Genomic DNA, 15,459 nt, shown 5'->3' on the forward strand with positions numbered 1-15,459 from the left:
TGAACATTAGCTGAGGTTTTGGATATATTCTCACGCAATAATACCACTAGGCCATTTCTTCACCTGCTCACTGGGTGCTCATCCCTGAGCACTGATACCAGGGCATCATGAAGCTAAACCCATTCTTCCGACACAATTGTGTGATTCTGACATCTTCCAACTATCTGGGACTATTACTAAATATCGCTCCATTTTCCAGATCTCTGTGGAACTCAGTGCTGTTCTCCATGTGTAACCCTCACTGCATCTGTTTAATTTCCCATTCTGTCTATTTCTCTGTCTCCTGTAGGAATTCAGGAAAGTCCTGACTCAATAGCCTTCCCAGCTGCTGGGTGGATCGTCCATCACCTCATTGAATGCAGTTGGTCTGCCAGAGAGAGACAAAGAGAAAGGAGATCTGGAGCCTTCAATAAATCCTGTAGTGAGGTAAGGTCTCCCACAGTGCACAGAGCAAAGAACAATGAGAGGGCTCCAAACATCTGTTAACACAACATGATATAGATACAGTGCTGGAGGGGGAGCACAGTACACACACACACCCCAGGCTCAATCACCACCCCAATGTAAGTTCTGTTATATTAAAACTCACTACTCTGCAACAGTGTATCTATGGCATGTCTTGTGGTCCAGTGTCTTCAATAATTTTTAATTCCTTTAACAGATCCTATCGCTGTAACCTCCTCCCTTCCCGATAGTCCCTCCACATATTTGAACTGTACTGCATTCCAGACTACCATCCCTATCCCTGTAACTTGGTTCAGTGTCTACAACATGCCTTATCTTGGTAGACTCCCCCTCCAGTAAGGTAAAAACAAAGACTGCAGATGCTGGAAACCAGAGTCTAGATTTGAGTGGTGCTGGAAAAGCACGGCACGTCAGGCAGCATCGGAGGAGCAGGAAATCGACGTTTCGGGTAAAAGCCCTTCATCAGGAACAGAGGCCGGGAGCCTGCAGAGAGGGGAGATAAATGAGAGGGGGGTGGGGATGGGGAGAAAGTAGCATAGAGTACAGTAGGTGAATGGGGTGGGGAAGAAGGTGATAGGTCAGAGTGGAGGATGGGGGAAGGTAGCAAAGAGTATAATGGGTGAATGGGAGTGGGGATGGGGGTGATAGGTCAGAGAGGAGGGTCGGGGAAGGTAACAAAGAGTACAATAGGTGAATGGGGTGGGGAAGAAGGTGATAGGTCAGAGTGGAGGATGGGGAAGGTAGCAAAGAGTACATTGGGTGAATGGGGGTGGGGATGGGGGTGATAGGTCAGAGACGAGGGTGGAATGGATAGGTGGGAAGGGAGATAGGCCATTAGGACAGGTCATGAGGGCGGTGCTGAGCTGAAAGGCTGGAGGTGGGGTGAGATGGGGAAGGGGAAATGAGGAAACTGGTGAAGTCCACATTGATGCCCTTGGGTTGAAGTGTTCCGAGGCGGAAGGTGAGGCGTTCTTCCTCCAGGCGTCGGGTGGTGAGGAAGTGGCGGTGGAGGAAGCCCAGGACCTGGATGTCCTTGGCAGAGTGGGAGGGGTGTTGAAATGTTGGGTCACAGGGCGGTGGGGTTGATTGGTGCGGGTGTACCAGAGATGTTCCCTAATGTGCTCTGCTCGGAGGTGTCCAGTCTCCCCAATGCTTCGGGAGCAACGGATACAATAAATGATATTGGTGGATGTGCAGGTAAAACTTTGGATGTGGAAGGCTCCTTTGGGGCCTTGGATGGTGGTGAGGGGGGAGGTGTGGGCGCAGGTTTTGCAATTCCTGCAGTGGCAGGAGAAGCTGCCAGGAAGGGAGGGTGGGATTTTCGGGGATGTGGAACTGACCAGGTAGTCACGGAGGGAATGGTCTTTGCGGAAAGTGTAGAGGGGTGGGGAGGGAAATATATCCCTGGTGGTGGGGTCCGTTTGGAGGTGGAGGAAATGGCGGCGGATAATTTAATTTATACGAAGGTTGGTAGGGTGGAAGGTGAGCACCAGGGGCGTTCTGTCCTTGTTACTGTTGGAAGGGTGGGGTTTGAAGGCGGAGGTGCGGGATGTGGACGAGATGCATTGGAGGGCATCTTTTACCACGTGGGAAGGGCAATTCCGATCTCTAAAGAAGGAGGCTATCTGGTGTGTTCTGTGGTGGACCTGGCCCACCTGGGAGCAGGTACAGCGGAGGTGGAGGAATTGGGAATTGGGGTTGGGAATTTTGCAGGCGGTAGGGTGGGAAGATGTGTAAACTAGGTAGCTGTGTGAGTCGGTAGATTTGTAAAAAATGTCGGTGTCAAGTTGGTTGTCATTAATGGGGATTGAGAGGTCCAGGAAGGGGAGGGAGGTGTCAGAGATGGTCCAGGTAAATTTAAGGTCAGGGTGGAATGTGTTGGTGAAGTTGATGAATTGCTCAAACTCCTCGAGGGAGCACGAGGTGGTGCCAATGCAGTCATCAATGTTGCGGAGGAAGACGTGGGGAGTGGTGCCATTGTAACTATGGAAGATGGACTGTTCTACATAGCCAACAAAGAAACAGGCAGAGCTGGGGCCCATACGGGTGCCCATGGCTATCGCTTTGGTCTGGAGGAAGTGGGAGGATTTGAAGGGAAAATTGTTAAGGGTGTGGACAAGTTCAGCCAAACGAATGAGAGTGTCGGTGGAAGGGTACTGTTGTGGACGTCGGGAGATGAAGAAACGGAGGGCTTGGAGGTCTTGGTCATGGTGGATGGAGGTGTAGAGGGATTGGATATCCATTGTGAAGATGAGGCGTTGGGGGCTGGGGAAACGGAAGTCTTGGAGGAGTGGAGGGTGTGAGTGGTGCCTCGAATGAATGTGGGTAGTTCCTGGACTGGGGGATAGGACAATGTCGAGGTAGGCAGACATGAGTTCGGTGGGGTATAAGCATGCTGAGACAATGGGTCGGCCAGGGTGGTCAGGCTTGTGGATCTTGGGAAGGAGGTAGAACCGGACAGTGGGGTATCCCGGACAATGAGGTTGGAAGCTGTGGGTGGGAGATCTCCTCCTGAGGTGATGATGTTCTGTCTGCTCTGGGAGATGACGGTTTGGTGATGGGAGGTGGGTCATGGTAGAGGGGGTGGTAGGAGGAGGTGTCTTTGAGTTGGCATCATGGCTTCAGTGGTGTAGTGGTCAGTGCACCAGACTACCACTGCACCCCCTTTATCTGCTGGTTTGATGGTGAGGTCGGTATTGGAGCAGAGGAAGTGGAGGGCTGCATGTTGTGAGGGTGAGAGGTTGGAGTGGGGGAGGGGGTAGATAGGTTGAGGCGGTTAATGTCTTGGTGGAAGTTGGAAATGAAGAAATCGAAGGCAGGTAATAGGCCAGCGCGGGGTGTCCAGGTGGATGGAGTATGTTGGAGGGTGGCAAAGGGGTCCTCAGAAAATCGGCGGGAGTCTTCATTGTAAAAGTAAGCTCTGAGGCGGAGGTGGTGGAAGAAGTGTTCGATGTCACGGCGTGTATTAAATTCATTGATGTGTGGACGGAGGGGGATAAAGGTGAGGCCTTTGCTGAGGACTGATCATTCGTCCTCAGTGAGGGGAGGTCAGGGGGAATGGTGAAAACACGGCAGGACTGGGAGCTGGGACCAGGCGTAGGTGTGGAGCTGGGGGAGGCGACGGAGCCTGTAACTGGAGTGGGTGTGGTGTTAGGGGGAATGGGGATGGAGTCATGAGCAGGGGTGGTGTTCCCCTCAGGATTCTGGGGGCAGGGATGGTGATGTGGGACCTGGGGGTGGTGTCAGCAGACTGCAGATGAGTGGCGTTGGTGAGGGTGGAAGTGGTGGCAAACACGGCAGTGGGGGGGCGTGGAAGTCACTGAGTGTGTGACATCAGCGATGATATGAGGGGCGGAAGTGATGTCACTTGTGGTGTGTGAGGAATTGTGAGGGGCGGAACTGGCATTTATTTTATTTTAACCAATAATTTCCTGTCACAAATCTGTTTGACAATGTCGTATTTTAACTAAACTCAGTCCCTTACTGTTTCTTTCTTTTGGTCTTCATTCACATCTCCATGGTGTTCCAATATTTCAACCTTTCTCTTTGGACTTGGGAATTTCCATTCACCTCAGACCTGTCCCCCTCCTCATCTGTGTCCGTTTATGGCACACTGCATAATCTGGTACCAGAGGAGCCTATCCCAATAAAATAGCTCAGTCCTCCCCGAGTACTGGTAGCAGTGCTCACTGGTCAGAACCACTTCTGATGATACCATTGTGTGATCCTGATAGATTCCTGCACTCTGCTGATATCACTCAGTATTTCTCCATGTGGTATCCCTCACTGTGTGGGTCTAATTGCTGCCTCTGTCAGTGTCTCTCACTCTTGCAGCTACTCCAGATCCTGAGCCAACAGCATTCTCCACTCCAGAGGGAAGCAACTGCACAGGCCATGGATGGAGACTGGGAATTTCCAGATCTCTGTGGGACTCAGTGCCATTCTCCATGTGTAACCTTCATTGCATTAGTCTAATTTCCCATTCTGTGTACTTCTCTGTCTCCTGTAGGTCTTCCTGATGTCTCGGACTCAGCAGAATTCCCAATTCCTGTCTCGTCCATCACCACATTGAAGACAGCTGGTCAGCCAGAGAAAGATGGAGAGTGAGATCTGGAGCCTTCAGTAAATCCTGCAGCCGGTAAGATCACTCACAGTGAACAGCACAGGGAGGAGTTAGTGGACTTTAATTCAGACCCTGAGGGCATGATGTAGGAACAATGCTGGGCAAAGAACATGAGAAAATTCTCAGGCTTCATTATCACCATCTTGTCTGTAAATTCATCTATGTCTGTCAGTTTCTCCATTGTCCGTTTCATCGATACCATTTCCCCTATCTCTATCAGCCCCTACAATCCTGCCTATCCCTGTAAGCTCCTCCTACCACTACAACTCTCAAAGTCTCTGCCTTTTCCTTTAATCCCAGGTTCTGTCACATCTCTCCTTATCTGTGAAAAACAACTCTTCAGTTCCTTATGCCGTCCTGGTCAGTGTAGTCCTTTCCAGACCTGAAAACCCTCCCTGTCTTTGTGACTTTTTTGAACTCCTACTACCTTCATGATCTCTGTAACCTTCCCCGTCACGACAACAATAAAGCTCTGTACCTTAGTAACCTCCTCCAGCCGCTAGACTCCTCCTTGTCTCTGGGCACAGTGCAGAGTGACCCTGCTTCTCTCATAAATTAGTTTCTGCATTTCTAATGATGACTATGAATGCTTCCTCACTCTAAAATGCACTCAGTCTCTGTAAACTCTGCTGGTCCAGATTGATGTAATTTCCTTCAGTAACTACAAACCTTTATGCCTTTAATCTCCTCCAGACGCGACCACACAGTTTATTTCTATACCCTCCATGAGTGATGGAGTCAGAGAGGTGTACGTATGGAAACAGACCCTTCATTCCAACCTGTCAATGCCGACCAGATATCCCAACCCAATCTAGTCACACAGGCCAGCACCCGGCCCATATCCCTCCAAACCATTCCTATTCATATACCCATCCAAATGCTTCTTAAATGTTGCAATTGTATCAGCCTCCACCACATCCTCTGGCAGCTCGTTACATACATGTACCACCCTCTGCGTGAAAATGTTGCCCCTTAGGTCTGTTTTATATCTTCCCCCTCTCACTCTAAACTTATGCCCTCTAGTTCTGGACTCCCCAACCCCAGGAAAAAGACTTTGTCTATTTATCCTATCCATGCCCCTCATAATTTAGTAAACCTCTGTAAGGTCACCCCTCAGCCTCCGACGCCACAACCCCAGCCGATTCAGCCTCTCTCTCTAGCTCAAATCCTCCAACCCTGGCAACATCCTTGTAAATCTTTTCTGAACCCTTTCAAGTTTCACAACATTTTTCTGATAGGAAGGAGACCAGAATTGAACAAAATATTCCAACAGTGGCCTCACCAATGTCCTGTATAGCCGCAACATGACCTCCCATCTCCTGGACTCAATACTCTGACCAATAAAGGAAAGCATACCAAACGCCTCCTTCACTATCCTATCTATCTGCGACTCCACTTTCAAGGTGCTGTGAACCTTCACTCCAAGGTCTCTTTGTTCAGCAACACACCCTAGGACCTTACCATTATGTGTATAAGTCCTGCTAAGATTTGCTTTTCCAAACTGCAGCACCTCGAATTTATCTGAATTAAACTCCATCTGCCACTTCTCAGCCCATTGGCCCATCTGGTCCAGATCCTGTTGGAAACTGAGAAAACCCTCTTTGCTGTGCACTACACCTCCAATTTTGGGGTCATCTGCAAACTTACTAACTGTACCTCTTATGCTTGCATCAGAGTCATTCATGTAAATGACAAAAAGTCGAGGTCCCAGCACCGATCCTTGTGACATTCCACTGGTCACAGGCCTCCAGTCTGAAAAACAACCCTCCACCACCACTCTCTGTCTTTTACCTTTGAGCCAGTTCTGTATCCGAATGGCTAGTTTTCCCTGTATTCCATGAGATCTAACCTTGCTAATCAGTCTCCCATGGGGAACCTTGATGAATGCCTTACTGAAGTCCATATAGATCACATCTATCACTCTGAGTCATCAATCTTCTTTGCTACTTCTTCACAAAACTCAATCAAGTTTGTGAGACATGATTTCCCACGCACAAAGCCATGTTCACTATCCCGCATCAGTCCTTACCTTTCCAAATACATGTACATCCTGTCCCTCAGGATTCCCTCCAACAACTGGCCCACCGCCGAGGTCAGGCTCACCGGTCTTTCGTTCCCTGGCTTGTCTTTACCGCCCTTCTTAAACAGTTGCACCACTTTTGCCAACCTCCAGTCTTCTGGCACGTCGCCTGTGATTATTGATGATACAAATATCTCAGCAAGAGGCCCAGCAATCACTTCTCTAGCTTCCCACAGAGTTCTCGGGTACACCTGATCAGGTCCTGGGGATTTATCCACCTTTAACCGTTTCAAGGCATCCAGCACTACTTCCTCTGTATCTGGACGTTTTGCAAGATGTCACCATCTATTTCCCTACAGTCTATATCTTCCATATGCTTTTCCACAGTAAATGCTGATGCAAAATATTCATTTAGTATCTGCCCCATTTTCTGTGGCTCCACACAAAGGCCGCCTTGCTGAACTTTCAGGGGCCCTATTCTTTCCCTAGTTACCCTTTGTCTTTAATATATTTGTAAAATCCTTTGCATTCTCCTTAATTCTATTTGCCAGAGCTATCTCATGTCCCCTTTTTGCCCTCCTGATTTCCCGCTTAAGCATACTCCAACTTCCTTTATACCCGTCTAAGGATTTACTCAATATATCCTATCTATACCTGACATATGCTTCTTTCTTTTTCTTAACCAAACCCTCAATTTCTTTAGTCATCAAGCATTCCCTATACCTACCAGCCTTCCTCTACACCCTGACAGGAATATACTTTCTCTGGATTCTTTTTATCTCACTTCTGAAGGCTTCCCATTTTCCAGTCATCCTTTTACCTTCGAACATCTGCCTCCAATCGGCTTTCAAAAGTTCTTGCTTAATACCGTCAAAATTGGCCTTTCTCCAATTTAGAACATCAACTTTTAGATCTGGTCTATCCTTTCCCATCACTATTTTAAAACAAATAGAATTATGGTCGCTGGTCCCAAAGTGCTCCCCCACTGACACCTCAGTCACCTGCCCTGCCTTATTTCCCAAGAGTAGGTCAAGTTTTGCACCTTCTCTAGTAGGTACATCCACAGACTGAATCAGAAAATTGTCTTGTACACACTTAAGAAATTCCTCTCCATCTAAACCTTTACACTATGGCAGTCCCAGTCAATGTTTGGAAAGTTAAAATCCCCTACCATACCTACCTTATTATTCTTACAGATAGCTGAGATCTCCTTACAAGTTTGTTTGTCAATTTCCCTTTGACTACTGGGGGGTCTGTAATACAATCCTAATTAGGTGATCATCCCTTTCTTATTTCTCAGTTCCACCCAAATAACTTCCCTGGATGTATTTCTGGGAATATCCTCCCTCAGCACAGCTGTAATGCTATCCCTTATCAAAAATGCCAATTCCCCTCCTCTCTTTCCTCCCTTTCTATCCTTCCTGTAGCATTTATATCCTGGAACATTAAGCTGCCAGTCCTGCCCATCCTTGAGCCATGTTTCTGTAATTGCTATGAGATCCCAGTCCCATGTTCCTAACCATGCCCTGAGTTCATCTGCCTTCCCTGTTAGGCCCCTTGCATTGAAATAAATGCAGCTTAATTTATTACTCCTACCTTGTCCCTGCCTGTCCGGACTGTTTGACTCACTTCTGTTCTCAGCTGGACCCGTCTCAGATCGAGCTCCCAAAATCCTCCCTGTGATTGTTATCACGTCCCATCGCCGCATTTCTCCAAATCTGTGTAAAGTCCTCCCCTTCCTAAAACCCGCCCTTTATCCGTCACCTGTTCCAGCTTCCACAACCCTCCCTATCTCTGTAAGGCACACCCCTGTCCCAGTTACTACAGCCCCCTGTATCACTAAATGCCACTAGTCACTATAATATCAGAGTAAGGTGTGAAAGCAGGAATACTGTACTGGGTTAGATGATCAGTCGTGATCATATTGAATGGTGGGACTGACTCTGTGGTCAAATGGCTGATACCTGCTCTTCTTTCCTGTGCTTCTCTATAAACTTACTATCTATTTAACCTCCTTCAGTCCCCACAGCCCTCCCTATCTCTATAAACTCCTTCAGTCCCCATGACTCTTCCTATCCATATAACCGAATCATTCCCCACAAACCTCCCTAACTCCATAATCTCCAAAAGGTCCCACGACCCTCCCTATCTCCATAATCTCATCCTGACCCAACGACCCTCCCGTTCAGAGTAACCTCCTTCAATCCCCATGATCCTCCTGATCGATGCAACCTCCTTCAGGCCCAACAGCCCTGCAGATCTCTTTGGCCCCTTTCAGGCCCCACAGCACTCCCTATCTCCATAATGTCCTTCAGTCCCCACGACCCTCCTTATTTCCAAAACATCTATTACCTGTTGAACCTGTAAGCTACCTTTTTCAGACTGAGAAACACGAACTCCCATAACCCTTTCTGCTGCCAGTCTGAAACCAAACAGTGTTAGCCTGACAGTAGGTCGGGAGCTGAAATATGTTTGAAAGGATATGTCAATGAACAATAACTGGACCCTTAAAAAAATACTTTTAAGGAAAAGAGAATGTGTTTTCGAGCCTGTTGGATTGTATTTTTATTGGTGTGAATATAAATAGCAGAATAGATACAGGTGTAGCAGCGGTTGTACCGAGGATACGGTTTATTTGAATTTTCAGAAACCTTTACAGAGAATAGGGCACCTTAACTGTCAGGAGGTGGGTGAGATATTAGACAAAATAGCGTTGTCAGTATTTACTGTGGAGAAAGACATGGAAGCTCGGGAACTTGGGGAAATAAATAGTGATGTCTTGGAAAGAATCCTCATCAGAGAAGAAAAAGTGCTGGAATCTTAAAACAAATAAAGGTAGATCAATCCTCAGTAGCTCATTAGGTCTAAACTTGAATATTCATGGGAAGCTCGGGGAGAGATTGCAGTGTCCCTAATAGAGATATTTATATTATCAACAGACACAATGAGTTACCAGAAGACTGGAGGGTGGCTAATGTTGTTCCATCACTTAAGGTCTGCAGGAAAAAGCCAGGAAATCACAGCCCAGTGAGCCAGTGCTGGGGAAGTTGTTGGCGGAGATTCTGAGAGAAAGGAGCTACATATATTTGGAAAGACAAGGGCTGATTAGAGAGAGTCAGCATGGCTTTGTGAGTGGAAAACAGTGTTTCACAAACCAGATTGACTCTTCGAGGGTTTGACCAATCGATAGATGAAGGGAGAGCAGTCAGCGTTGTCGACATGAACTTCAGCAAAGCATTTGACAAGGTTCCAAGGGATGTAGAACATCTAGTCAAGAGGAAGAAGGAAGCTAACTTAAGTTTGAGGAACCGAGGATCAGAAGCAGGGCTCTAGAGAGTTACATGGGGCAGCACGGTAACTCAGTGGTTAGCACTGCTGCCTCACAGCACTAGGGACGCGATTTCAATTCCAGCCCCAGGCGACTGTCTGTGTGGAGTTTGCACATTCTCTCCATGTCTGTGTGGGTATCCGAAAGGTGCTCCGGTTTCCACCCACAGCCCAAAGATGTGCAGGTTAGGTGAATCAGCCATGCGTTGTTCAAGAAAGGGAATAGAGATAATCTTGGGAATCACAGACCTGTCAGACTTCTGTCTGTGATGGGCAGATTATTGGAGAGGACTCTAAGAGACAGGATTTATGATTCCTTGGAAAACCGTAGTTTGATTAGAGGAAGTCATCATGGCTTTAGAAGGGACAGGCCATGCCTCACAAATCTGATTGAATCCTTTGAGAATGTGACAAAACACATTTATGGCTCATTGAGAAAGTACAGAGCATGGGATACAGGGAAACCTGCCTGTCTGGATATAGAATTCCTGGCCCATAGAAGACAGAGGGTGATGACAGATGGAAATCATTCAGCCTGGAGCTCAGTGACCAGTGGTTTTCTGCAGGGAGAAGTCAAAAAATCTCTGTTCTTTGTGATTTTATGAATGACTTGGATGTGTGAGTGGAAGAGTGGGTAAGTAAGTTTGCCAATGACACAAAGGTTGGTGGTGTGGTGAATAGTGTGGATGTCTGCTGGAGGTTGCAATGGGACATTGACAGGATGTAGAGTTGGGCTGAGAAGTGGCAGATGAAGTCAAATCTGGAAAAGTGTGAAGTAATACATTTTGGAAGCTGAGACTTGAATGCAGAATACAGGGGTAAGGCAGAATACTGAATAGTGTGGAGGATCAGATGGATCTTGGATTTCATGACCAGAGATTCATCAAATTTGCCACCAAGCTTATCGTGTTGTTAAGAAAGAATATGTTGTATTGGCTTTCATTAGCTGGGGGATTGAGTTTTAAAGCCATGAGGTTATGCTGCAGCTCTATAGAGCCCTGTTTCGATCCCAATTAGAATATTGTGTTCAGTTTTGATCCCTTCATTACAGGAACGATGTGGAAGCTTTAGAGAGGGTCAAGAGGAGATTTACCAAGATGCTGCCTGTACTGGAGAGCATGTCTTATGAAGAAAGGTTGAGGGAGCTAAGGCTTTTCTCATTGGAGTGAAGAAGATTGTGGTGTGATTTGGTAGAGGTGAACAAGATGGTGTGAGGCAAAGATAGAGTGAACAGTGAGAGACCTCTTTATCCCATGGCATACATGGTACAAGGGGGCATAATTGTAAGGTGATTGGAGGATGGGTAAGGAGAGATTTCAGATGTAGGCTCTTTACACAGAGAGTGGTGGGTGGGTGGAACAGGACATTTTAACAGACTCTTGGATAGGCAAAATGATGGGTATGTAAGTTAGTTTGATCTTAGTCGGGTGAAAGATGGGCATGGCATCATGGCCGAAGGGTTTTGTGCTGTACTGTTCTGTGTTCTACGTTCTGTACGGTAATCTGGGTAATAGGCTCAGATCAATGTAAAAGGACATGCCATTCAGAAGGAGCTCGCACACTGGACACAAAATTGGGCTTGATGGTAGGAGACAGAGGGTGATGGGAGACATGTTGCCTTTCTGACTGGAGATATGTGACCAGCGGTGAAGTGGGTCCCCTGGTGTTTATCATTTGGATAAATGGTTCGGATGGGATCATTGGATTTGTGGTAAGTAAGTTTTTTGAGTGACACTTAAATTGTTGGTAAAGTGGACAGTAAGGAAAGTTATCTGTGATACAACAGAACGAATAGTACACTGGGATAGTGGGCTGAAGTCTAGCAGATGGAGTTTAATTAGATAAATGTGAGGTGTTCCATTTTGGTGAAACAAACCAGGGTGGGACCTGTACAGTTAATGTTCGGGCCGTGGGTAGTGTTGTCAGTCAGAGACCTAGGGAAGCAGGTAGACAGTTCTTTGTAAGTGGTGTCACAGGTAGACAGGTTGGTGAAGCAGGCGTTTGGGATGGTTACCTTCAGTGGGCAGAGCATTGAGAGTAGAAGTTGGGATATCATGTTGTGGCTATACAGGACATTGGTGAGGCCACCTTAAAAGCATTGTTGACCAAAAGGAAGTACTCATCTGGTTCACTTACGTCTTTTAGGGAAGAACATCTGACATTCTAACCTGGTCTGGCCTGGACGTGACACCAGACCCACAGCAATACGGCTGACTCTGGCTATACTCTGGGTAATTAGCAGTGGGACAAAGAATGTTGGTCCAATCAGTGACACCCACATCCCATGAATGAATAAATAAAAACAGCTATGTCCCTCCCTACCTCTGCAAACCCCTCCAGCTACAGCAATCTGTACTGGCTTTGTAACACCGTTCAGACCCTGACCACTCTCTGTAACACTCTCACCACCTCCAGCACCTTCAGCTCTCCCGGTTCCTTTTGTGACATAAAACCTTGACAATTATTCCCTCTTCCATCTGACCTCCTCGTGTGAGCAGACCCTTTGCAATTCCTTTAAAACTTACTCCTAAAACGTTCTCTCACTTCAGGATTTTAAGTACTTTTTGGTGATCCTCTGAGCCCGATAATCTAATATGATCCTTTTTACGTGAGTGAGGGATCGATAGGGATTTCTTGCTGAGTATTTGTCTGTTTCAATGGAATGTCCTTTTGTTGAGTGTTTTACCCTGCTCCTTCTAATGTTTTCCACTGTTCATTGACAGACACATATTTCAGTCTGTTTAGCCAGTTTACCTTGGTCAGTTCTCCTCTCAAACTCATGTTATTGTTTATTTTTGTTTCTAGTTGAAGTTTGTCCTTTCTGTGATTCACTTTAAAACTTTATATTTCTTTAAACTGCACTTTATCACAATTTCGCAGAGGATCTCTCCCGGTGACATTACTCATTCACGAAGTTTCATCACACAATGGTCGCTTTGAGATAGTTATGTCCCTAGCCAGTTGCACAATTTGTTATTCAAAGAAACACTGAAAACTAATTCTCTGAACTCCTCTTCCAATATCACTCTTGCCAGTGTGACTGTCCCACATTTTGTGAATATTGATGTTTCCCAAAATTATCACAATGTGTTTGTTAAAAAAATTCCAATGAGTTCCTGATAATGCAGTGATGAGCAACGGAATGCTGTTCAGTGGCTAAAACTGTTCTGCTGCTTGTGTCCTTGGCAAGTAGTAGCCAGTATTTACATTCAGACTGATTCTTCTTCATGATCTGAGATCAAATGATTTCTCTGTAATACCTTTCTTATCCATTATTGTTAACGTTACCCATTTTGCCTGAGTTTGCACAAGGTGGTGAACCATTGAATATTTACGCCCACCTTTTGTTCGCCCTGTAACCGTATCTCTCTGGTGTCTAAATCTCTTTTATCTCTGTGTCACAAATCCATCTGCCTTTATGATAAGACTTCGTCCATTCAAAAAAATACATAATTGACTCTTTCCCACAATTTCCTGTCACAAACCTATTCACTGATGTACAGTTTTAGTTAATCGCTGTCCCATCCTGTTCCTTTCTGATTACCTTCAGCCACATCCCCATACTGTTCCGATGCTTCACCTTTTCTCTTTGGATTTGGATAGCTCCTTTCACCTGGACCCTGTCCCTGCATTATCTCTGTCAGTTTAAAGCCCTGTCCATAAACCTACTGACATGATTGGCCCGGACACTGGTCCCAGCACGGTTCCAGTGGGCCCATCCCATTGGATTTTTTTTATTAATCAGGGAGGGGATGTGGGTGTCTCTGGCTGACCAGCCTTTATTGCCTATCCCTAGCTGCCCGTGAGCTGAGTTGCTTGCTTGGCCATTTCAGAGGGCAATTGAGAGGCAAACACTTTGCTGTGGGTATATCGTACAGACCACGTGAGGATGATCAGATCTCGTTGTCAAAAGGAAAGTGGGTGGCACGCTGGCTCAGTGATTAGCGCTCCTGCCTCACAGCACCAGGGTCCCAGGTTCGATTCCAGCCGCGGGCGATTGTGTGGAGTTTGCACATTCTCCCCGTGTATGCGTGAATTGCCTCTGGATGCTCCGGTTTCCTCCCACAGTCCAAAGACGCGTAGGCCAGGTGAATTGGCCATGCTAAATTGCCCATAATGTTAGGTGTATTAGGTAGAGGGAGATTGGTCTGAGTGGGTTACTCTTTGGAGGGATGGCATGGACTGGTTGGGTCAAATGGCTTGTTTCTGCACTGTAGGGAATCTAATCTAAGGGATTGTGATTTTTGTACATCAGCAATGGTTTCATATTTGTTTATGGATTGTTAATTGCTATTTTTAAAATTATTGATTTTTAAATTCCACCATATCTTATGATGGGATTCAAACCTGCCTCCCCTGAACATTAGCTGAGCTTTTGGATAAATGCCCTAACAATAATGTTATTAGGCCATTACTTCACCTGCTCACTGGTTGCTCATCCCTGAGCACTGACACATGAAGCTAAACCCATTCTTCCCCCATGACTGTGTGATCCTGAAGTCTTCCAGCACTCTGGTGATATCACTCAGTCTCTCTCCATGTGGTATCCCTCCCTGTCTGGGTCTAATTGCTGCCTCTGTCAGCGTCTCTCACTCTTGCAGCTACTCCAGATCCTGAGCTAACAGAATTCTCCACTCCAGAGAGACGCAACAGCACAGCCCAGGGATGGAGTTTGGGATTTTCCAGATATCTGTGGGGCTCATTTCCATTCTCCTGTGTAACCCTCACTGCATCAGTCTAATTTCCCATTCTGTCTATCTCTCTGTCTCCTGTAGGTACTCAGGAAGTTGCTGACTCAATAGACTTCCTAACTGCTGTGTGTCTCATCCATCACCTCATTGAAGATGGTTGGTCAGCCAGAGAGACAAAGGGCAGGGAGATCTGGAGCCTTCAATAAATCCTGCAGTGAGGTAAGATCACTCATAGTGCACAGAGCAGAGAGCAATGAGAGGGCTCCAAACATCGCCAACAAGACATGACACAGATACAGTGCTGGATGGGGAGCACAGTATAGACACACCCCGTGCTCAATCACCACGTCTACTTTAACTTATGTTGCACTGAGACAGCATGGCGAGTTCATAGTTATCATTCCTGTCCTGTGCTGTCGAAGCGAGCATCAGTACAACAGAGGGGAGAGTAGGCCTCCGACGAGAGGTTGTGAATGCTGCCTGGGATCTTTCTGTTCTGTGTTCTCCCTCCAACACTGTACTAAGACTTACTACTATGCAACACCATCTGTGGCATGGCTTGTGCACCAGTGTCTTCAGTCATTTTTAACTCCTACAATAGTCCCTGTCCCTGTAACCTCCTCCCTTCCCAATACTCCCTCCACATATTTGAGACATAGTGCATTCCAGAGTACCATCCCTATCGCTGTAACTTGCTTCAGTGTCTACAACATGCCTTATTTTGGTACACTAATCCTCTTTAGCTGGATACAGAGTGATACAGCACGGAAACAGAACCTGTGGTCAAACCCCAGAATGCTGCCCATGTTTCATATACTCAATGAGTCTCATTT

At 46.6% G+C, this 15,459-nt stretch overlaps 1 long non-coding RNA gene across 1 annotated transcript; it reads left to right on the top strand.

Moving 5' to 3' along the window:
* The first annotated feature begins 302 nt into the window (after window positions 1-302).
* On the top strand, window positions 303-14,840 carry LOC140478546 (uncharacterized). The gene is made up of 3 exons (XR_011960804.1): window positions 303-426; window positions 4,475-4,603; window positions 14,711-14,840. It is a non-coding gene; the product is annotated as an uncharacterized lncRNA (long non-coding RNA).
* Window positions 14,841-15,459: the final 619 nt, after the last annotated feature.

Source organism: Chiloscyllium punctatum, chromosome 6, assembly GCF_047496795.1.
Source record: "Chiloscyllium punctatum isolate Juve2018m chromosome 6, sChiPun1.3, whole genome shotgun sequence".
NCBI classification, from domain to species: Eukaryota; Metazoa; Chordata; class Chondrichthyes; order Orectolobiformes; family Hemiscylliidae; genus Chiloscyllium; species Chiloscyllium punctatum.